This window comes from Calypte anna, chromosome 1 (genome assembly GCF_003957555.1).
Source record: "Calypte anna isolate BGI_N300 chromosome 1, bCalAnn1_v1.p, whole genome shotgun sequence".
Taxonomy (NCBI): Eukaryota; Metazoa; Chordata; class Aves; order Apodiformes; family Trochilidae; genus Calypte; species Calypte anna.
In genome coordinates this window covers 170966824-170992336 of record NC_044244.1, presented here as the reverse complement: position 1 = coordinate 170992336, position 25513 = coordinate 170966824, and positions in this window count along the sequence as shown.

Below are 25513 nucleotides of genomic sequence, written 5' to 3'. Positions count from 1 at the left end.
GATTTTGATTATGTAGAGGTGTTGCAGATATGCATCAGAAAATAAATTTCCACATACAATAGGCAGTTCTGGATCAATCTATCACAACTAGAGAGCTTTTTGGAATATGAAGTTTTACATAACTGGTGGAATATTTTTCAGCATAAAGCTCTGAGGGTGAAATGAATGGGAAAGCTTGTAAAATTCACTTATAATGGTGTCTGATGAGCCTAATACAGGGTATTGTGCTAGTGAGGGCTAGATAAAGCATGTATGAAGAGCTGCTTTGCTATAAGAAAGCCTTCATCTGACAGCAGAGAGGAATTCATACATCTTTAATATCATATTACAGCCTCAAGTACGTTTTAAAACAGAGGACAGATATATTGGGAGATACCCATAGGTGTAATTTCTCCCCTCCTTATACATATTCTTTTGGGCTAGGGGAATAAATGAACTGGTTTTCCTTTAGAAAGAGGGGGAGAGAGAGAAGTTGTTTGTGAGTGAATGGAAAAAAAAAAAACTTTGACTGCAATTAGCAGAGCTACAGAAGTAGTCATAAAATCTACATTATGTTCGTAACACTTGTCACTGCCAAGATACCCAATTCTCCTGATAGACCACAAAAGATTTGTTGTGCTGCAAATTAAAGCCACGGACCAAGTAGGACGTAGGGACAACCAGCCCTCAGCAAAAGCACCTGTCCTCTGCCAGGGACCTGCACAGAGGGGAGAAAGCAGGTTCTGCTTTCCCCTAGGGGCTTTCTCCTTTTGAGGACAGGGCACCAACACCAAAGGATTGGACAAGCTCTGATTCCTCAGCTCTGGAGGAAAAGGGACTTGCTATCTCCATACCAGAAGGGGATTCAGAGGCACAGAGCTGGAGGTGTTGAACGTGCTGCTCAGAGCCAGGTGCCAGAGCTGGGAGGCGGCTGGAAAGGCTCACAAACACCCGTTTGCCCCCCATTTCCTCTTCCCTTTTTCCAGCCTCTGCACGTCGGTCTTTCTGGGCTGGTTTTCAGAGGTGCCTGTGGATTGAAGGGGCAGCCTAAGCACCTGACTTCAACAGTCTGGATTGCCCAGCTGGGGTAGTGCAGCTCCTGAGCTTTATGCCAAAAAGCGGGTCTGGCTCTCTCCCCACTTCCTTGCAGGGAAAGGGAACACATAGCTGCAAAATAAAGGGCTCAGGAAGCACAGACTGATTCTCAGTCATGTCTGTAGCACCTTTGCAAATGGCTCTTTCCCCTTCAATATCACTGTTCTTGAAAACCCTTGCTCTCTTCCCTCCTCAGCTGTGAATCCTTTATGGCTGTGAATCCCCTTCTAAACTGAAAATAATGCACATCGTAGTCTTCTTGGTCGCAGTGGTTTCAACATGCCAAGCATTTCCATGCACATTAATAAAGCAAAAACTGAGACCTGGCACAGCTCTCTTTTCATTCAGTTTGTGCTTTTAATACTTGTGCTGCAGATGCAAGCCTTACTGTCAGGGTTCTTCTTTATTAGATGGAAAGAAGCTCTTCTATTCTTATAATGAGTTTCATTGAAAAGCAAAGCCACTTCTCTGCATTTATTTAAGTGCAGAGCTAGAATAGAGACCAGCATGATGAATTTTAAGCAGAGTTCACATCTGGTCCAGAAACCACAATCAATTTATTGCTGTATCTGAAACATTTTCAGCATCTGTCATATAATGTATTTTCACACATTTCTAACAAGACATTTTCTTGGACGTAACATAGACAGGTATATCTGTCAGTTCAATTTCATGCAAACGAAACAGAAGAATTTTTGGCATGGTTTATCATACTGTCTTTGGAGCAGTGTAACTATCATGTGAAAAGGGTATTATTTAAGGATGCCAGAAGCTCAGCAATTTCTTCCAAAATGTGGAACTACTGACTACACAGCAGATTTTTTTTTTTTAAATCTATACCTTCCTTTTTTTCCATTTTGATATAATCCATTATTCAATGTATTTGAGAGAGACGTGCGTACCTCAATATTATACAGCCTATCTCAGCCCATTCTGGTAACTCTCATGTTTCATATTAAAGTGGAATCTTCCACTCATGATGGCCATTTAGTCACAACTTTATTCAAAGTTTTATTAAAATTAAATAGCAGTACAAATCATATTAAAATCCTTAAGAGCTTCACGTTTTCACCCAAACCTCTCATGGGCTTTCCCACACAGAACCACAGATGTATCAAATAGCTTGACAGCACTGCAGCCCTATAAATAGGCACGCCAACTTGCCCCCATATTGGCCCCAGTACAACCATTTACCACCTCATTTTTGGCTACATAAACTGCCTCTAAGCACTTTCTCATTTGAAAACCCTGGGGTTCCTGTAAGAGCACTGCATCAGCACACAAAATCCTGCACTCCTCACCCTTCCCCCTGTGCTCATATAAGATCATGCACAGCCATTACTCCTCTGATGAGACAAATAAAAGCCAGCCAGGGGGCTGGGATGAGTATCATGTCCTGGTGATGGTTTACTTGGTTTGTTTGCCCTTTTTTACCTCACTTAAACTGAGAGAAGATGAAGTTTGTCAGGGCATGGCAGGGTGCATCCACAAACAAGCAAGCTTGGGCTTTTGCTGTAAGCACGCTCGAGAAGTAGGGAATCAGATGGGTCTGCTTCACAACAGGCCCCTGCTGGGGGAGGAAGACCCTGAGATGATTAAACATCTGTTCCTGTTAAATTAATATCTGCTGTAATTAAGGATGACATTCAGCTCCTTGAGTAAAGGAAGAGGACCTAACTTGACCATCAGGAGTGCTTAAGCAACAGAGGCTGCAGAGAGGGTTTGGTCTTTTGTATCTGCTTAGATATTGGCTCCAGTACTGAGCAGACTAACCTGTGGCTGTGGAAAACCCACAAGTAAAACCAGAGGAGGAGGGGGATGTTTGTGAGCAGGAACAGCCCAAGGCTGCCCATGCTGCAGAGAAGCTGCACAGAGGCCGTGGTGCCCCACAGCTTGGTGGCACCCTGCAGCAGGACACGATAGGCTGGATATGGGGTTTGGTGATACCATCCCTGTGTTTGCCTCTTTTCTTGGCTTTGCAGCAGGTTTCTTCCATCACTGGGAAAAGGAGAGTCCTGTGAGGAAGGGAGCAGGAGGCTACACTTTCCCCTCCACCTCCCTTCACCCTGTGCCTCAAGCGTGCTCAGAAGCTTGTTTCCCCATGTCAAAATCAAGGAGAGAAACTGCAGTCCAGGGGCCAAGGCATCGCATTTTAATTTGTAATAAATGTTTTACTGATATTCTGGATAAGCCTGTGACAGTTTGTAAGTTTGCTCTTACGGCACTGAGGTATTTACCTAATTTAAAGACATTGTGCTCTAATAAAATTTAGGAGCCTGATTCATAGTATCACTCTTGTTTTATTTTTCTCCAATATTAATCCAGGTTTTCACAAGCAGATTCTCTGAAGGCATTTTATGTGGGCTTGGTTCCACAGTAAAAATAAATATATTTCCAGTGAATTTACTACATGAAGCTTGCCAGCTCCTTTGAATATGTTTAACCATTTGACTACTAAACAGCATAGCAGGTATATGGTGCTGAGTAACTCCATGTCCCATATATGTCTAATTAAAGTAAGTTTCAAAGTGGTGATATCCCAGTGAGACATTGTTCTTCAAAGGTCCCCATAAAAGTTACAATAGCACAAGGCAGCAAAGGGGTTAAATAGGCACACCTCACTGAATTAACAAGAAATAAAAGGAGTTTCTTCATGGGAGAAATTAGGTGATAGCTGACATTTACTTCGAATCTAGCTTTTCCAATATATATTTCTAATTATTTTAGCCTGAAAAAGGGGGCACTCTGCTTCACCTGTGGCTTTGAAGGGCTCAAAGGTCCCCATTTAATAGCAATGCTTTAAAATAACTGCATGTTGGCTCTTAGTACCAAGTCATTCAATAAAGTGCAGAACTGACGAGTTACAGAAAATCACCTGTGGAAAGAGCAGATTTTTATCTTTCTCAAAACACTGTGATATGTGTTGCCAAGATTTACGACTTCCCTACAAGCTGGAAATCCAACTTTCTCCAAAGGCACAGAGAAGCCAATGACTGCCCTGCAATGAGAAAGCCAAATCTGTGGAAGAAGAAAACAGATTCTTGAGGAAGTGGAACACTTACATCTATTTACACATCTGCAGCCGTTTGGGACAAGTGACATTCAAAGAGGAAAATTCTCACATCTTTCTCCCACTTAAGCCATAAATAGCTAAGACAAGGTCTTCACCTGTCTTAAATTTTGCTAGAGTGCTGTAAAGAGGTCACAGGCAGACAGGGACCGACTGCAGAGGCAGATGGAGCCAGGGGCTACAGATGGATGGTGGGGAGTGGCAGGAGACAGCTGAAGGGGTTATCCCATCACCCAGCACGTCCCGTGGGCAAGAAGCATCAGGTGAGTGGGACACCGAGCATGAAATCTTGGCATACTGGTGGCCAGCATGTCCAATCATCAGGCTGTGATTTAAAAGACAAGCCTGAGCCTGCAGCAGAAAGCAGATAAGCAATACCAGGCCATATCAGATTAGAAGCTGCACAGCCATGTTTTGGGTTACAAGGATTTCAAATCAAAACACAATGATCGATTCTCTCCCCTCTCTCCCCATCTCCGCAGTTCTGCAAAACGTTTTTACTGCTTCAGCCTGAAATATTGATGTGGAACACATGTATAGGATGACAATCTGCAGGCATTTTGTGCTTTAATTCTGCAGGGATAACTCAGCTGTCTCAAATACTCCTCATACTGCACTAGTTGTAGTTTAGCGCTAACAAATCTGGGACCCCTGTATTTCTTCAGCTTTTCTTCAAATCGCCATTTGTACTCATTATGCTTGTTTCCTGTCACTGCCCAACATCTTGAAGTCATAGGAAATGCAGTGTGTGTACCAAATTTGTCTGTGATGAGCTGAGTTTGTGAGTTAAAGCAAGACCATTTAGACAACTTTCCAAAGAAGAACGTGGCTCATATATCCGTGAGCTCAAAATGTGCCACCCTGTGCCATAGCCAGAACTATGAATGAGCACAAGAGGCAAAAACTCATTGCTTGGCTTTGGCCAGAAAGCTCTCCAAAATTGCTTCCATAGCTTGTAACCAAAAGGTAAAACAACCCTTGCATCTGAATAAAGCACTTATCAACCCTGAGCAGGTCTGCTCGCTCGCTCTGCTGCTGCCTGGAGTTTGTTTCCACCAGATTTGTTCCCACTGGGATCGGTCCCAGTGAGTGTTGCCCATACATCTAACACCCAACAGGGGATCTCCCAGGGCTGCTTCAGGCTGTAGACCTCAAAAAGCTCAAAGGGAAGAATAAGCTTCTTTTTTTACTTCATACAGCTCTGTTTGATGTCCCACAACTGTTCAACAAATGCTCTTCCTTCATAGAAGTAGTGTGGCTGAGTGACTGAAGACATTCATGTCCTGTTGAAACACAACACAGAACAGTTTTTTGCATGCTTGCAGCATCAGGACTCCAACTCATGACAAGAGCTAAGCAAATAATTGGGTTTTTTTCATCTCACTAGCCAAAAATTGTTTGAGGTTGACCAAAACCAAACATTTTTCAGTGTCCCCACCCAAAACAAAGCACTTCAAAACTTTAATCTCACAAAAGGTTTATTTCAAACAAAAGTAAATACAAAGCCTTTGTTTTCCTGGGGAGTGGAGAGAGGAAGGGGAAGTACTTTATTATTTTTTAATTAAGGCTAGATCAGCCTTTAAAAATAGAACTCTTAAAACAAATGAATTTTTTTTATATTCAAATATCAGGTCAAAATAATTTGATTGTTTTTCTTTTCTCCCTCTCAGAAAACTTTAATGACTTAAAAGTGCACTTTCAGCACGAAAAAAAAACAACACAAAATTTCATCCAGATCAGTTCTTGAACAGTTGCCTTCCAAAAACAAGTCCTTTGCTCTGCTGTCACTCAATCTTCAGCCCACAGATGACTGGGATCAGCACCACATTTGGGAGTAGTCTGCAAAACCATTGCAAAAGAGTGAGCTTGCAAAGCAAAATAGTCACAGTTTTCCATGCAGCCAGTGGGTGCACAAGTGTCTGCCAGGAGACAATGGTCAGAGCTGGCTCCCTACTGCTGTCAATGCCCATGAGGGTCATCCTTAGGGTCCCCAGTTCTTCCAATTCTGTTTATTACTCCCACAGTAAACTTACAGGGTTTGGCAAGACAGCATCATATTGTAATATCTAAATATTCAATATTTTATCTCTCCCCTCATCTTCCCTTCCCAGCTGATAAACACAGTGGGACACAAGACAGCACTAGGATTTTTGGGTTTTCTTTTTTTTGCTGAAGGGTGAGGTGGTTGGCTGCTTTACTGCACATACTCAGGATTAATTGTGTGAGCATACCTGGCAATTATCCAGTAACGAGCAGAGAACAGAAATACAGAGAAGGCCTGTTTCTCCTCACTTACTCTCATCTGTGGATGGGCACAATGGTGCATGTCACCCAAAGCATCTGGCAAATCTCACCAGAGTGTCAGGCAGCATCTATATCCACCTCTGCTCTGCTCAGACATAGACATCTGCAGTTAGAGGAGATGAATCCCACCCATAGACATATACAATGGCTATAATGCTAAAAACAAATACAGAAGTGTTCAGAGTGTGCTCCCCATTCCCAGGCAGTTCAGGTATTTTACCCAATAATGATGTAATGCCAAAGAAGCAAGTGATTCCAAAGCACTGAACCTCCAGCTGAGAGATCTAATCCCCAGGCTCTGGGGAGAAGCCCCCTCTTTTTGTGTCATAACTCATGGGTTTGTTCCTACAGCCTGATCAGGGGAGATGGAGGACACTTGTTGAGGGCATCCTGCACCAACAGAGATGCAAATGCTGTGCCAAGAGATGGAAGCTTTGTGCATAGATCCCCTCAGTGCCAGTTTAAATGAATTGTGCATCTTCCCCACACCCCTATCAAACCATGGTCCCCTCAGTGTCTAGAGGGACACCTGCTTTATTAAATGGGGAAAGAGGCTCCACACCAGCCAACCCTGACAAGATGGCAGCAGCTCTGGGCAAACACAGCAGCACCACTTTGGGATGCACCAGTGAAGATCCAGAGAAGCAATGGTAATAGCAATAGTACTTCTAATAGTAAAGAACGGGGTACAAGTCTTGAGGATCCCTGTTTAGGATTTGGGCACCTACATTATACCATATTTTCTCTTTGAGTGACTAAACCCTCAGCTGCTCATTTGCATCTCTGGGTCTTTCTCTCCAACTCTGAGCAGCTCAGTCTGTCAGCTGATGCCAGTGGGGTGGGAATGCACACAAAAACTGCCAGGCTATGACAACCTTCACCTCAGGGTGGGGCCACACACTTTTAAGTACATTAACCATCAAAGACTGAAGCTGCACTTTAACCACAGTGAGCTGCACAGATACCTTGAGGAGAGGCAGCTATATACCTTAATGTGATACATTGACTTGCAGCCGCTGTAATGAAATTGTCTGGTTTGATTGCTTTCAATAAAAGCTGAGGGTTTTTTTTAACTCTAAGAGAGAGTGAAAAAACAGTTTTCCAAAGGTCCTTGGTCAGAAGCAATGAGAATCTCTCTAAGCCTGCATCTCCGCTGACCACTCCAACATGCTCTCAGACATTTCATTCCCCTACTGCACTGCATTTCCTTCGTGCAATGAGTAGGAAAGAGATGTAGCAGATACATAAATCTGACCTGGGCAGCATCTCTTCAAAGCTATTTGTAGAATGACTACTTGAGTTGATTTTGTTCATGGCAAATCAAACCTCCCAAAGGAGAATTTTTTCCACTGGGACAGCAGCTACCAGTGAAGAGCTGTACGAATTAAAGCCTAAAGCAGTAGTCTCAGTGAAGGGGCAGAAAACTGATGACCTGTTTATCTTTTTTCTCCACAAACTGTCATTTCCACATCAAACCTCAGATATGACAGCAGAATAACGAAAACTTCTAGATCTATGGCAATATGTTTCAACAGAGCAACCTGCTTTTCAAGGCCGGAAATCTGGCTCTTTTAGCAAGCACTACCACTAGAAATCTTTTTTCTTTAAAAGGCCATAGAAAAGCACATGCTGTCCAACTTACCCCAAATCTAAAGTCAAACAGACTGCGTAAGTTCAATATCACTAAGGCTCGTGAATAATCAGTGGAATGAAATCTCTGCCCAGAAAAATACCCTGTCTATGGAATAATGCTGCAGACACCCCTGAACAGATGGGACCCAGAAAGGTCCATGACATATAGAGATGAAAATAGCTTTTACAAAAAAAAAAAAAAAAAAAAAAAAGCCACAACTAAGATTGCAGGACTGATTCTGATCTCACCTTGCTGTAAATCATAAGTCACTCCATTTAGGCTGGAAGTTAAGTGAAATCAATTTAGGACCCTTAATTTTTAGGGAAGGGTAATAATTTTATTCCCTCATTTCCAATTCGAAGCAGCCCATCAAGCATCCAGCTGGCTTCAGGCTGTAAAAGAGCATTTCTCTGGATGAAACCAACCCTTCTCCCTCCTTTAAATCCCCTGCCCTCTAGTAAAACACTTTAAAAACGTGTAAGAGCTATTTTTGTTGGGGTATGCCCAGTTGTCCCAGACATAATATAGACTGTCTCCCAGTCCAAGATCAACTCAAATGTCCACTGTGAAGCTGTGAAGTCAAAGATATGCAGCATGGGAGCACCAGAAGTACCATTTCAAACAAAAGGTATATCTTTCCTCTTTCCATGTCAAATCACCTGCAGTGGGTAGAGATTCAGCCAGCATGCAGCTACCTGGCCTGTTGACTTCTGAAGACATCCTTCTCTGAAGGGCTCTGTGTTTTGGTCACATCCATACTCAAAATAACTCAATTTCTTTGTGGAAAATTTTAAAAATTACCCCAAGATATATTTTTTCCGACATCTGTCAGGGTAATGTTACTCATCCTGATCTGTGTAAGAGATGAGCAGGCTCACAGATGTGTCTTGGTTTAGAGCCAGACCCTACCAGCATTAATACATTCAGCTTCTGTGTCCAGCCAAGTGTCCAAACTGAAATACAAAAAAAGTGCACAAAACTCCTGAGAGAACCTGTGTGATTCTTAGCTCTGCTCACACTCCAGTGGTTGTAGTAGCTTTAAACCCTCTCCAAGTAGGGTTAATTCTACCTTTTAATTTAAATGAAAATGTTCTCCTTTTCCCATGTGAGCTTGTAAAGTCATGGGAACGTATTCTACTGCCTTCCTGACATAAATCAGTGGATATATTGGAGGGACAGGCCAAAAAATGTGTACATTTCTTGCCCTTCAGCTCTATTTCACCCATAAGTGCTTGCCCACATCCTGGAACAGAAGAAATGTTTTCTTTCCATTGAATTTCCGACTTTCATATTTCTACAGAAGTTGGCTATCACCACACAGTCAATATTAACAACTTGATTCAGAATCTGTTAGGAAGAGAAACTCTTTTATGAGAGTAACAATTGTAATCCATCAAAAAATATCTACAAACAGAATAAGGTGAAATACAAGTGAACTTTTTTCTTGACAATATTGTCCAATACAAACTCCTTTCCAGCCTGGCTCTTCTTCAAACATACCTTTATTTAATAGGTAGTTGCCAACTTGTTCATCCTACTCCTGCTCAGAATATGCACAAATTCATCACTTTGAACATAACAAAAGACCTAAAAGCTATGAAGAAACAGACATTCCTTGGCCAACAATGTGTAAATTTTGACAGTTTATAAATTCAGGCTGCTGGAAAGTGCAAGCTTATGGTCCTTTTTAAATGACCATATAGAAAAGTTACAGGAAATTTTTTTTTAAAAATGGTAAGGAGAGAGTATCAATATAAATTAATTGGATGTAACATGCCTGGTGAGCTGTCATTCTTCCAGATCCCTGTTAAGCTGGTGGACTCTCTACGCACATTGAATCTCACAACAGGCTTGTTTTCCATACTTTTGATAACAAGTATCTCTCTGCAAAAAAAGTAGCCTTCTCCTTTCTCTTTTTTATCTCCAGATCTATCTTGACCAAAGCCACTTAGTTTCTCAATTGCAACCTAAAGTGTTCTGTAGCTTTGAGATAGCATTTTTCTGGGGTCAAAGGAACATGCATGACTCTAGACTTAAAGCCAGCAACACAGTAGGGAAGGCCACCATCACCCCAAGGCAGAGAATGGTGCCTCAAAGAAATCAGGAGCAGGATCCTCCACAACACCTAGAGAGTTTTCAAACCCAACATAACTCCTGCTGGAGAACCCTTCCTTACTGTCTCAGTGATCTGAAAGACCCTGTCCCTACCACCACACCTGGTGGTCTGCAGAATCCACTCTGTGTGAGAACAAAACTATCAGCTGACCTTGATGGTCTGAAAGACCCTCAGCTCCAGAGAATTCCTGAACTTTTTAGACCTGTATGGATCCTGCTCAGTTAGACACCCACAACTCTTGGTCTGTCAATCAGAAGAGCTTTGCTGGAGATGACATTTGAGGAGTCCAGGATGCTGCAGAAATGTTAGCTCAGGCTGACTATCAGTGTCATGTCCCACACATACAATCAGAAAATCATGAAATGGGTTGGGTTGGGAGGGATCTTAAAGATCATCTAATTCCAACACCCTGGCCAAGGGCAGGAGCACCTACCACTACATCAGGTTGTTCAAGGTCCCACCCAAACTGGCCTTGAGCACTTCTAAGAAGGGGACACCCACAACTTCCCTGGGCAACCTGTGCCAGTGTCTTATCTCATAGTAAAGAATTTCCTCCTACTCTTTCATCTAAATCTCCTCTCTTCAGGTTTTAACCCATTGCCCTTTGTCTTCTTGCTACACACCCATGCAAGAAGTCTTACCCTAGCTTTCTTTGATCTGACACAGTAGTGTTACCCTCATCCATAACTGGCTGCCATCTCATGAGTGATCTCCTATCCATCTGGCTTCTCTGCCCACCTTGCCTCTCCTCCAATCTGCACACAACTAGTACCTGCTACTGCCTATTTTTGGTCAATTTTGGCATCCCTTCACTGCTTCCTTGATAACCAAACACCCTGTCCAGATCTACACAACTCTTGCTGGTCCGCTACCAGTTTTTTATTTTCTTGACAAGTAAAACAAGTTTTAAGTTTTCGTTCAGCCTCAGTCTTTGTCCACAATCAAGAGTTCTCCACGCAATGAAGGCTCCCCATACATATTCACTACATATCCCATCTCTCCAAAAACACCTCTGTCTGAAAATTATCTTCTTACATATGTTCCACTTTTCTTGGGATTTCCTTCTCAGAGCTAGGCAATATTTCTTTTTGACATCAGTGTTTCAGAAGAGCAAATATGAATTTGGGTTGAACTTCACTAGTCCAGTTTCTGCTGGGGAAAAAAAAAAAAAAAAAAAAAAAAAGGATAAAGTGATGACTTTTTTCAAAACAGCACTATTTTTTTTCAAATTTGACCAATATTTAAAAGCAAAAACAAAAAACAAAATAAAACCCATTAAGTATGGAAGCAAATGGCCTCCAATCCAAAGATTTCATTGTGCAGTCAACCAAATTGCTTGAGTTAAACCCAAACAGAGGAAAATTGAACAACTCTTGTCCCAGTGAAGACCTGAGCTTCTTATCCTTTTTTTATTTCTGGCATTTCATGAAGATTATAACATATCTGTCTTGCTGGCCTTTGGCAGCACACAACAGCAAGCAGAGGTGAGGTCCTATTTTCCTCCTTCATGTGGATCCATGAGCTGGTCACCAGGGTTAGATTCACCCCATATTAATCTGAGCATGAACAAACATTTACCACCCTCAGGTCATCCCGGAGTAATAGTCATTTCTGGGGGTAATTCGTGGAGCCTGTTTTATATTCAAGGAGCTGAGAGTGATTTACAAGTCTGAATGCATGAAGATGTCTAAAAAATTGCAGCTTAAAATCAGTTTTTAAAACAAATATATTCTTATTTTGTCATCAGTTTTTTGAAGTGTTAAATATAATTATGGATGGAAGGCAGCTGTTTCAAAATGAAAGCTAATTACCTACTGTGATGATCAGCTTAATCTCTATATAATTTCTTAATTGATCTCACACGTAGCAGTTTTGACATCCTCTTTAGCAAGGTGAATGTAAATGCTGCCACACTGCCCGTAGATAATGCATCACTGCAGCAGTCACAGTCACTCAGGGACATTCCTCTTTAAATAGAAAGTTTCCAGGTAGTAAACAGGTTGTTTAAATTATTTGATGTTTATTATTATTTATTACTACTTCGATTTTTTTTTCCTTTTACTTGACATTTTTATTCTTCTCAGAGGTGCCCAGCAAAAGGATGACACAAGTAGCAGCACATTGCGAAATTTGTTTGGATATTAGGAAAGAAGATCTTTCCATGAAGGTGGTCTGATGCTGGTCCAGAGTGGTTATGGAGTCTCTCTCCTTGGAGATATTCAGAATTTGACAGGACGTGGCTCTGAGCAACACTCTAACAGAGCTGGACTTCAAAGCCAACCCTGCTTTGAGAAGAAGTAGGGCCACATGCCCCTCAGAGGTCTTGTCACCCAAAATTATTCTGTGATCCTCTTCCCTTCTGCATTAAAGTCTCTTTAACAGTTGCAGTGGCCCCATTTAATTTTGAAAGTTTTGACAGATTTTATGCAAGGCTCTTCTCTGTCATATCAGGGATTTTGACACCTTGAGGAAACACAAGAAATCATTGACCCCCACACGGGCAGATCCCTGTGTTGTATTGCTGCGGCGTGTTCATCACTGGGCTAAGAGCAGACTCAGACCTCACCTGTATGCAGCCACCTAGCAGCTGGGGGCAGAAAGACCATGCCAGCAGCCTTGGAATCCCATCATTGTCCCAGGGCTCAGGAGAAACTAAGCTTCCAACAATTACCCATGTCCCAGGCACCTGTGAACAAGAGGCTAAAGCCACCAGGTTTGGGCAGCCCTTCTTTGGCAAGCCATCGAGCTGAAGATGTTTCTAAGTAGAAATTTGAAGGCTGGTTTATGAAGGTAAAAAATATCTCCACTGGACACTTCTCAGTGTCCAGATTTGGTGAGAGCTGAGGAAGAGCTCAGTTAGAAGGTGATCTGAGAGCACAGTCATTCCCCAGCGTGCCCAGAGACTTGGGTAATACTAGACAAATTATTTTATTTTTCCTTAATAAAGCTAAATAATGTATTTACTGGCCTTTGCACTTTTATTACAAGCTGCTACGTGTAAATGGTTTTGTTTGTTTGTCCTGTAGTTTAATAGCTGGACACTTTCGTAATTAAGGGCGGTTTAAACTGATATGCGTATAAAATTGAAATGGGCAAGTGGAAAAAATAAACAGAAGGAAAGTTTTTAACAGAAGTTATTTGAATTGGCTGTGATGTACTTCCCCACTAGCTAGTGAGGTTTTAATTAGCATTGAAAATCATAAGTAACTGGAGATGAAAGAGCCCTATTAGGTCACCCAGTCCAGTTCCCTGCCAGTTCAGAATTGTGCCCAACAGTGTATTTCCCAGTGTTTTGTCAAGTCCAGCACTAAGCCTGTTCATTACATGAATAATATGCTCTTTTGAAGTAGCAGGAGGGGAGCTGCTCACAGTCCAGATCCAGGCACTTTTTACAGTTTATAACAAAAAAGAATGATAAGTGAAGATGCAAGCCAGTGCAGAAATTTATATGCAGGACTCAGCATGGGGTATTTATTCTCATTATTCTTATAGGGGAGCTCACACGTGGCCCAATAAATATGAAGGATGAACTAAATGTCATAGCAGGGACTGCGGGAAAAGTGTTTAACTGCTTCACTGAAATGACTCTGAAGGGGCCCAAAAGAGGGAGAGAGGAGGAGCTGCAAAGCTGTCTTCACTCAGCTCCTCCTGGCCTGGGTCAGCCCTTGTCCCACAGGAATGTCTCACATAGCTCACATTTTCAAAAAAAGCCTGAGCAAGAATTACAACAAAATAAAAAATAAACCAAAAAATACCTCAAGAGCAAATGTCCTGGGTGACAAAACCCATAAAACAACCATCCAGAAGTGAGCTGTCAAAAAGGAGTGAAGGTTTCTGATAGACCAATGAGTCAAACCAGAGATCAGGATGGACAGTATGAAAATTGCAGTTTGGAGGATGGAGACAAAAGATCCCTCCACATCCAACAGTGAGGTATCTGTAGGATTTCTTTAAAATATCTGTGACATTTTTCTGATAAAAAATGCCTTGCACAAAATGCAACTGTGTTTCATACAACATTATAAATAAAATTACGGACAGTAACCTGCAGCGGCAATCTTGATCAAAGGGACACCAACATGGACCAGAAATGCCAGTTTCAACCACTAGCTCAATTAAGTATAGTTTTATAGAGACATAGGTATGCATACAAAACTTACCTGATACAACAGAAGATCCTTCCAAGAAAAAAACCCAAAAAGAATATTAGAAGCAACAGTTGACTGGGGATTGAAAACTAAGAAAAACTAAGAAACAAAACTGTAAATGGTAAAGGGAGTTCCTTACATAGCCAAAAGCATAATGTCATAATCAAGAAAGATAATGACATTACTAAAAGGCCACCCTGATGGAGGGAAAGATGAACTTAAAAATAAAGGAGCAATTTATGACAGAAGGATGAGGAAGGGAGAGAGCAAGTAATGTAAACTGAAAACTGAAGTACAGAAAATTGCTATGGAATTCTAAAAACATCAGGATAAACTATCTCTTACGATAATATAACAATAAAGGATATTTAGGAAACACATAAATCATTTCAATACTTAAAAATCATTTTAGATGATGTCTGAATTCCAGAAAAATATGCAAGGAGGTGGAAGTATTGGTCATCTAGTTCTGGTTTATGTGTGGAAAGCGGAGTAAAATACAAATACCATATTCATATCACCTGAATGTGTTAAGAAACTTCTGATGCCATCACAGTAAGAAAAAAAAATCTACCAAAGATAGTAATTTTTATATGAGGAGACCCATAGTTCTTAGCCTTCTTCTTAAGGCTTTAATTAACCAACTTCTATTCAATGTTGATGCCTCTTTGAGCACTGGAGCCATTCCACAGGCTTAAAGTCTACAGTGATGTGCCAAAACACAGAGAGGGTAGGCCACCTGGCACAGGCAGCCAGACTCCAGGTAGCAGGATGCTAATCCTGGACAACATTTACAAGTCAATAATGAGTGATTCTATCACTAAAGAATGGGAAGACAAGGATATAATTACTGGTAATCAGTACAGTTTCACAGGGAAAAACTTTTGTCATCCTAAGAATGAAGTCAGACTGGTGTTTATTAGGTTGTCAAGTGTCCTGCTGAAGCACAGGTTAACTTTTAGGGTGTGTTCAGCTCCCTAAAATTAGCATTATACGCAGTCAGTAAGGGCTGCAGTAACTGAACCAAGTGCTGGCTAAAGGACATATCCAAAAGTAGTTATCAGCAAGCCAATTTTCCATAAGGGTGCACCTGACAGAGAGCTCTGCAGTGATCAGAGCTGGGCTGTACAGTATTCAGCTCACTTTTCATCACTGGCTTGGGAGTAATAAAGAATATTTTAAAGCAGTCAAATGCAGAGCAGACCATCTAACAAGGAACATGGAGTAATGTCACAGTATGAGATCCCTAAGGCTCTTTAGGTATTTCACTAATTCTTTGGCTCATCAAATGGCTTTAACCCATAACTATGTGATGGTTAAGTCAAACATAAGAGTCCCCAAAGGAGAGGAGAGCTCCAGCTCTGTAATACAATGACAGTATTCAGCTGCTAGATGGGCTCTCATGGTCAGATCTCATGGCTGATCACTTGCCACCACAGCTCCAAAAGAAGAGGTGTAACAACAGCAAAATCCACTCAGAAGTGCCTTACTTAGGTAACAGGGATGGAGGTTCAAGTCCTTGGCTGCACTGGAGATGCCAAAGGACTCCACATTTCACTCTCCAGGAGAGGAGCACAATTTGCTTTTTGTCTGTGAGAACCAGGAAGTTTTTTTAAACCTCTCACAAGTGTAAATGAATCAAGCAGGAAAAAAGTTTTGTGATGACTTCAATCACTCTGTCCCCTTACAGAATTTAAAATAACAAGCTGAGGCCAGAGAATGGTGTGCCCCTGGGCATCACCCATAAACGGGTGGTGAGAGGATGCTTGTAGCAAGACTATGTCCAGGTCTAGGATTTAGATAATTTTCCCTGGATTCTGGCAATACAGATAGATTTTCTGCAGTTCTGTCATCTGTCTGCTTAAGAGGATAATCAAACACCTGAGAGGACACGAAATTTTTTTTTAAATTATGTTAAAGAAAATATATATTGCCTTACCGGGAGAAAACTATGAAGCACAATCTGTTTACATTTTTTTAACAGATAGAAAAAGGACTCAGATGTTACTTGAATTCAGCATATATAAGTACCCTCACAGAGAGAAAACACCATATAGCAAATGGCTGTGTCACCTGGCAGAGAAAGGCATAACAAGAACGAAAGTCTAGATTCAGCTTCCAGCCAAATTCAAACAGGAAATAAGGTACAATTTTTAACCACTGGAACAAACTACCAAGGGAGTGTTAGCATCTGCGTCCCTGGATGCCTTCGAATCCAGGTTGGATACATCTCTAGGTTCTGTGATTTAGCCAAGCTCAGACATTATTGGCCTTAGTTGGAGGCTGACTGGATGAAGTTTAATGGCTTGTGATGTACAGAGGGTTGGACTGGCTGATCTAATGGTCCCTTCTGGCCCTAAATTTTGTGGAAGACTTCAGCTAACTGGTGAAGCAAGTGCAAATGACACATCGGTTACCATATATTGCTCCTAGTTTGATAGACCAATTTTAGATAATTAGTTAAATTAGTTTTAACCAAATTCTTTCTTAGTCACAAAAGGAAAAAAAAAAAAAAAAAAAGGAGGGGAGAGCTAGTCCCTGAGATAGTTCACTCAGCTTTAATCCAGAGAAAAATTGCATCCATCCCCAGAAAAAGAGTTGTGCAAGCCTTTTTACAGAATCAAACCTAGGTTTTACAAGAACAAAAATGGCTTACGTACTTAAAAGTCCATTTAGAGCTTGGCGTAGAGCTCTTGCTTTCTACACTGAGTGCAAGCACACTTCAAGGGCACTGGGGATCCGATTACTATCCTGCAAAGTGTAGAGGTTGGCTGAACAACCCCAGAGTAACTCAAATACCAGGGAACCTGGCCTATTCCCTGTCCATAAAATACACAGAAAATGATCCCACTCCCTGACATTTTTTCAGCTGGGACAGCTGCTATAACAACTCAGAGCTTTTCAATCTGTACAGAGCTCATGTATAACCTCTTGAAGTTTTCAGCCTGGAACCACTTTTCTTCCAAGCCCATTTCAGTGGAGTAACCAAAAGCACTCAGGGAAAAGCTGTTTGATAGTCTTAGGGAGGAGGTGTTTGGGGGAGGGCTTTAAATCAATGAAGAATTTAAAGGTGGGGAGGGGAATAGGGGGCAGGAGAGTAGGGTAGAAAGATTTACAGCGAAAAACAACATACAGCTTGAATCTGGTCCAAGGAGAGCCACAGGGGGTTGGTGCCAGTCAACACTGATGAAACAGTTTGGATTTGTCCAAGGAGAGAGATGCTGTATAGAAATTGCATTCAAAGCCCCAGTGAAATTGTGCTAAGGAGCCAGTCCCTACAAGTTTTGCCTGAGCCATGACTCCAAGTTTGTGCACTCTGGGACATGTCCCCATCCCCTTCTTCATGCCCTGCTCTTCCACAGCAGCCCTGAAGCTCCTGCTAGGGCAGCACTCCCCACAAAACCAACCCAGGCTGCAGGGAAATGCCTTGTTTAGAGAATCAGCTGCTTTGACACTCACTGCTGGATTTAACTGTTTAGCAATGTTTTCCAGTCACTTGACTCCCTCCATCACCCAGCCCAGCCAGAGGGCTTAGCCTCTTTGGAATTGTTCTTTATGCTTGTTTTGGGTCTTTTTTTTTTTTTTTTTTTTGCTCTGTGGAAATTTTCTGTAGCTATGATATGCCTCAAAATCCTTCACATGCGCCTGCTGATGGGGCAGAGAGACCCCAAACCCACTCCTGCCTGGGAGAGGGCTCAGCTAGCAGCCACAAGAGCTGTTTCCCATCCTTCTAAATACTGCCAGCCCCCCTGGTGCCCCTGGCCCCACTTCCTTAGCATCAGGGGATGGGGGACTAGTAATTTGTAGTACACTACTAGTAACTGTAATTTACTTGATTTAAGGGGCTGATGGGATCCCCTCTAGTACTTGGCATCGGGATGTTACCCTTGGCTATGCTCATACTCAAGGGCAGAAGTTTCCATCAGCAACTTAAAAAGCCTTATAATGGAAACAAAAAAGGCAGAGTCAATATAAAATCTCCACCAGTGAAATCTGAAGCACTCAGCAACTGAACGCAAAACACAAAACAGCAAACACTTTTGCCTCAAGCCATACATTGTTACCTTTTGACTGAAGCAGTTAGTCAATATTCAAGGTCTTATTCTTCCCAGTGGGCTGGAGAAATTAATGATAGTGCCAGGTAGCTATTTGATGTGATATTTTGAAAAACTGTGAACAAAATCTTCTTTCATTGAGCAAACTGGGAATCAAGCAGCAGCAGATCTGCCTCTTTGTCATACTCAGAAATGGTTCAGGTCTTTTTCTCAGACTGATGATGCAAGGTCTTCCTCACTATCTTCCACCAGGTGCCATTGCTGTCTGAGCAGTGACACTCTGTACTTTCCAAAACCCCCCAAGAAGGGCTGACAGCCACCCAGGGCAACTGCTTGGCCACTCCACACCTTGCTTGCCTGTTTGAAGGCCGCTCCTGCTCTTCCTCCCTCTCAGCCCAAAATACATCTCCCAGCATTCACCCCGAATTGGAGAAGGCCAAACCCTGCACCAGTCCTGGCCATGATGGTGGGAGCAGGAAGCCCAGCATGGCACATCCCTGCTCTTATTGACTGCTGTAACCCTGCAGTATTGCTGCAGCTGCAGGCACGTGCACCATGCTTTGGAAAATGCCACCCTCCTCATTTTTAGGTTACAAGCCTTCCTCTCCTTACAGCGCCATCCGTCCCAAGGCCTAAAGGTTGAAAGTTTAATGTCTCTGTGTGCTCACCTGAACAGGTTCTTAGGGACATTCCCATCAGGCCCAGTTCTGCATGCCAAGTCCAGCTTTTACACCAACATGCAAATGTAACTCCTGCTTTCAGTAGGGTTTTGTGGGCTTTTTTGGGTTGTAGCCATGATGAGAACCAAGCTCCCTCTGGAAAAAGAGCAGCATTATTTGTGCCACAAGACCCATAGCAGTACCAGACTCTGGCCTAGGGAATCTGCTCCAGCAACATGAGAGATAAGTCCAGGCTTGAAGCATGAGTTCATTTCTTGCTGCTTTTTTTCTAGCTGACTTGCAGCGTCACCATTGGCATAAACAGCCCTGACTTCTCCATCAGCTATTTCCTTCTTCACTTCCTCCTGAACCAAGTGTGTGTTTTTCACATTTGTATAGTACTTGCAAGCTCAGAAAAGCTCATCTGACTGTGACTGAAACTCTGGCACAAAGCTTGGGGTTTTTTTCCCCTTTTACTGAACTAATTTTTGCATGCTATTCCTGCCAACTTCATTTTCCCCCCCTTCCTTCTATGTAAACAACATTCCTCATCCAGATATTTCTTACACATTTGATAAAATGTGTTGCATACATAAGATGACTTTGGCTCAATTTTATAAAGATTTGGCATAACGCAATATACTAACTCAGCTTTGATTCACTAGAAAAATATATGCCATTAAGAGCTGTATATATTTCTGATTTTAGTGTACAGTCATGATTGACTGTTTCAGTTGTAAGTGATGAAGGCACGGCCAAATATAAATAAAAGCTGTACACCACCTTTCAAAGACATGCCTTTTATTTGTTTTATACAAATGGATTAGGTTCTAAAGTTTTCAGGAGGTGTTGCTTTACCAGTGGCACTTCTGCAAGTACAGCAGTGTTAACCTTGGTTCCTTGGCCAGATTCCAGTGTGGTTAATTATATCCTGCACACTGTGAAATTCCCACGTAATTTTCAATTAAGGAAGTTATTTGCCACTTCTCCTACTCTCTGAAAAGTGTTGGTAAGATCTGCTGTATACAAAATGGCTGCTGTGCTCCATCCCAAGCCTGACTGCATGTTAGCCAGCACTCATACGCAAAGATTACTTGTATATAAAATAAGTTTAGGCCCTTATGCTAATCAAGATCAGCAGGAGTTCTCTGGTCTTGTGCCTCACAGGCAAAAAAGGAAGGACAGTGGCTGGGAATGAATGAAGATGTCTAAATATATGCATGTACCTCATCTTGTCAGGGCTACTTGGAGCTGATCTGCACCCAGACTTTAGCCTGAATGGTGAATTGTTTGCATTAAAAAACAGTTATTTGTTGTTGAGCCCTAGAGAGGGTGAAAAAAGCTATTGCATCTGGCTGCTAAGGTCTCCCCAAGAAGAGGAAACAGTCAAGCTAACATTCACACCACCCTTTCAAGGACCTCCCCAGGCTGGGTGGCCTCTGGCTGTGAACTTCCTGGCGAGCTCAGTGCTTGCTGGCCGAGATATCCTCAGACACAGCCAGAGTTGCTTTGCCCTTGTCTCACTGCATGCATGCAGTGTCCCAGCAGACTCTGGTCTTGCTTTCCAGCCCATCTGCCACCCCAGGATGTTGTGGTTGCTCTTCATGAGGGCTAAGGAAGGGCAATGGGAAGGAGACTTTGTCTGTGGGACTGTGACCTCTCGTCAATGTCTTGAATTTGATGCTGGACACTCAACACCATGCCTTGTTTAGCTGGTGAAGAGCCTTTTCCAACATAATCAGGTCTATTATCCCACACCCCTCATGGCCTTGTACCTTCAGCATTCACTGACAATGTGGGCCATGCTCCAGTCAGCTATCAGAGAGGACACTGCCAGGATCACTGAGTGCTTCAGCCTCCACAGGTCACACCAAAAAGGGACAATCTCTTCCAGTTCAGTGCTGGGGGAAGGATACATACTGGACTGCTCTTGGCCAAAGCAAAGCTGACCTTGGCCACAGGCTCAGCAAACATGTCTTCTGCTAGGAAAGGGTTGTGTCTGCAGCCACATTCCTACATCCTGACCTTCTTACCACTACCTGTCTACAGTGGCTTGCTCCTTTCCACCTTTGCCTGGCCTAAAGACACTTGAGCCTTCATTCTCCCTTTCTATTCCTTCCACGTTTGACTCACTCCCTTACTATTAAATTAACAAACACTGTAGAAGACTTTTCATCAGTTCTTCTTTCCCTTATTTTCTTTGAATTGTCTATAGCCCTTTGTCACCACTACAAACTGTCATGCTTAGCATGTCCACTAATTGTTGAAATTCCCTGCCCCTTCTCATCAGAAACACTTCATTTTCTGAGGATAAAAAGGAGAAAAATCTTTGACATCTCCTGTATCTTTCTTCCAACTCTGGCTGAAGAATACTGAAGAAGGTATCTGGTCCCACTCATTCTAACTTTATGTGACACAAACAGGTCCTCTGTTTACTGGATAGGGCTACCCTGCTTAACAGCCTGTACCAAACTTGTGACCCTCTTATCTATACCTCTGTACATAAAAATACACATGTACATGCCAGGTTTTATTTACTTTACTTTACTCAAAACTGCCTTGACGCTAAAGTCTCCTCTGCTGAGAGAGCTTGTGAGCGGATTCCCCACCCATGAGCAGATCCCCCACACACTCATCTTTGCCCAGAGGTCACATCTGAACACTCCTCCCCATCAGCTACACCCCAGAAAAAGTCTGCTTGCCTTCCTACACACTTGCCCCTCAACTCTATTTTAACATTAGTCCTTATGTCTCTGATTTTAAACGGATAAATTGAATTATTTTCAGGAGGACTTGACATAAGCCATCATCTTAGTGAGAGAAGAGTGGTGGAAGACTCGAACTTGGCCTTGTTTTCTACTGACAATGCCCTCACCATCTCATTTATTAAAACGTTCTCAGGGGTAGCCTATTCCATGTCTTTGTCAACATAAGGAAGGTCTCCCAAGGCATTACGTTATATTATGGATTGCTGAAATTGAGGTTGGCTATGCCAAAAGTACTTTTCCAAACACAGTCACTGGTTTGGAGGCCAAATTGTTCAATAATGGCCTACATCTGTCAAACAGGGGCACTTCCACTGACCAAGTGATAAATTTAATCCATGAGAAAGCTCGGAGCACATAAATTATATTGTTCCCTGTCCAACTAAGCTAGAGAGCAGTTAACTCACTGTGAAGCCGTTATTTTATAACATCTGAAAAAATGTTAATAATAACGATTCTGTGGAGGCCGTTTTAGAAGTGGGTATAATATTGGAGTGCCTGTGGTAGTGACCCCCTGGGAACAGCCCCTTGTAAACCATTCATAAACAACATGGAGAGGGGGAGCTCTGTGTGTGGTCTTGACTTGATCTTGCAACTTTGGGAGCTGAGCAGCTAAAGGTGGATCCATTTCATAATCGCCTTATTTGTTTTGAAATCTCTTAGCATCCTTCAGATGACCTCCATAAGAGTATGAGGCAAGAACTTTAATTATTATTGTACATAAATCTAATGCTTATCACAGAGAGGCCCTCAATCTCTCCTGGAACCTATATGCATTACTGCAATAAAAACAAAGTAATACTCCCACTAATTACAAAACAAGTACTTAATCTCCTGGTCCATAAGTCTGATGTTGCCAGCATGGATCACAGACCTAGCCCTGGTAACAGGCAGACAATAAATTCTAAGACTGCTACGTGACAAACATCTATTTTGAAGATCCTTCTCAGCTCCTTAACTTACCACGAGTTTCTCAAAATAACTTGGTAAACAACCTGCTAATGCTGATGGTGGGGGCACCGCTAAAATTGGTCCCTACTTGTTCACACAAGCCCTGGGATTCCAGGAGTTTGGCAGTCCAAGCATTTTGTAGCCATACTGGGTATATGAAGTGACACATATTGCAGTTTCTTGGCCAACTTGAATTTATGGAGACATTCAGACCAACCCAGCTTGTAATTTTGAAAAGGTCACCTCAAAGGCCACCAAGTGCAGATGCAGGAAGTGACAGTGTCCTTATGTTAAACCGCTGCATTGCAGAAGGTCCCAGAGACAGAAGGATGTCACAGATAGCTGTGGATCCAACATTTTTGTAGAGTCTACTGGTAGAAGCAACCACAGGAACCCAACTTTGCAAAGTCTTCCCTTCCCTCAAGTCCTAATTAATATAATAATATAAGGAATAGCAATGCTTTACATCAGAAAGGGAAATATTTTGAATTAGCTTTTTATAGCTCTGGAAAAGTCTGCCTTCCACTTCACAGAACAAACAAGAAGTGTTGCCCTTGCCAGATGAAGGTAAAATGTTTTTTCAAAAACTTGTTTAACAAAATATTTTCAACAGAATATGAAGAGGAGGAGAAAGGAGAAAGAAGAACAGAGATTACCGAGGGGAATAGTATGTGGGCCTTGTCACAGCAGGGTGGGACATCACCATTTCTGCTAAAAATACAAATAATATATCTTCCCTGAGATCTAGGACTTCTTAAAGACCTGTGTGAAAAGAAAAATAAGAATTATTTCCTCAGTGGTCAGTAAATGCAATCTAATCCTGCCAAGCTTCTTTTTACTACATAATTAATAAAGTCAACTAGGGGAAAAAAAAAACCAACATGTTACAACAATGGCAACTGTTTGTTGTGCAGCAAGGTTTGACATCATCTGATGGGAGGTTAATTAATAGCTAACTTGGACAGCACAACTAGCTAGTGAAACCAGGTTATTAAACCTCTGTCTGTAACTAACTTGTAACTTGAGAAGAATTTGCTCACATCTGGCTCTGACCCATGTCAGAGACTGAAGCCTTTAATGGCTACTGATTCCTGCAGGCATTTAGATAAGTGTTCTGGGTTGCTGCCTCATGAAAACAGACCCTTGTTTGCTCCTTGCATGCAATCACTGGGAATATCAACCCGTATTTGTTCTGCTCTGGAGATAAGAGTAATCACCACCCAGCATGGAAGTATCTGGACAGCAGTGTCTTGCTGTGATCCAGGGCAACAGACACGAGTGCCAGTGCAACCACGTGAGGTACAACCAGCAAGGAGAGCGTGGATTTCCCCTGGTTGATATCTAAACATCAGTTATGTAAACACAGGATTAACTCCAAGGGAACGCAAATCAGCCTATCCTGAGCACTACAGGACATGATGGTCAGGTCAGAACACAAGCCATGTTTTCCCGCCTGTGGCTCTTCTAGTTAACTGGTACCAAGCTTCACAGGTGTAGAGGTCTGATTTTTTTCAGAAAAGAGGTTCTTGGCCAAAGGCCACATTGCCTTTGCTTCTCAGTAACTTTACACCTGTGACTATTGCACTGAAGCACAAGGGACAGAGGATGGAGTGCTTGCTGGGTAACCTGTTGCTGCTGTTTTTTCATAGTTTGTGACCCACGTTTCCCACTCTTTCAATTGCCAGTTGGTGTTTGCATAACCTCTAGCAGTAAAGAGGCTACTTTCCTTCTGTAAAATAGCTAATAAGTTACTCCTGATAATTTAGAATCACAGAATGTTGTGGGTTGGAAGAGTCTTTAAAAGTCATCTAGTTCCAACACCCATCCATGGGCAAGGGCATCTTCCACTAGACCAGGTTGTTCAAAACCCCTTCCAGCCTGGCCTCGGAAACTTTCAGTCAGGGGGCATCCACAGCTACTCTAGACAACCACCTTCATAGTAAAGAATTTCTCCAGCAGTTAAAGTCCACTTTTAAGACCCAGACAGTTACAGGACACACAAAAGAGGACAAATACTTTCTAGTTGTTTCCATGCTACTAAGTTAAACAGTGCCTGGAATGAGTCCTGTGTCCTGGAAAGAGGGATCATCCTTACTGTTAAGCTGCTGGAGTGGCCTGATTACAGCACAGTTTGGGCCTGTGCCAGCCAGAATGTCCCCTAGCAGTTCCCAGGAATTGTCTGGGAGCCAGAGGGTGTCCAGGAGCCACCCTGCTCTGAACACCAAGGTCCTCTGCCTGCCCAGGCACCGGCTGCTCAGCCTCACTGGGGTCAGACCCAAGCATGTTCCATGTACTAACATACACACAGCCTCAACTCCCAGAAGAAAAAGCTGGCTTAAAGCTGTCAGAAGATATAAAAAAGAGTAGATCTGCTTAGTACTTGATGATGGAAAAAAAAAAAAAAAAAAAAAAAGTTAAACCAAACACTTTCCAAAGCTAAAAAGAGCCCTACACTGCGGGCAGAAATGTCTTCATTGAAAGGCTACTGGATGAGTTTTATACAAGAAAATGGAAAATTATTTTTGTCTTGATTTCAAAAGGAATTTTTTTATTAACAGTTTTCAGATTAAAGTGAATTTTTGCTTTCACTTTCTCCCCTGGAAAAAAAAGAAGCAGAGAACTGGAGTGAAAAGAAGGGGAACTCTTTGGAGTTCTGCCCTCCCTTGTTCTTCTTCTGCTCAGAAGACAATACAGAAAAACAAAATATTTCTCTTGCCAAAGAAGGAGCAGCCACAAAA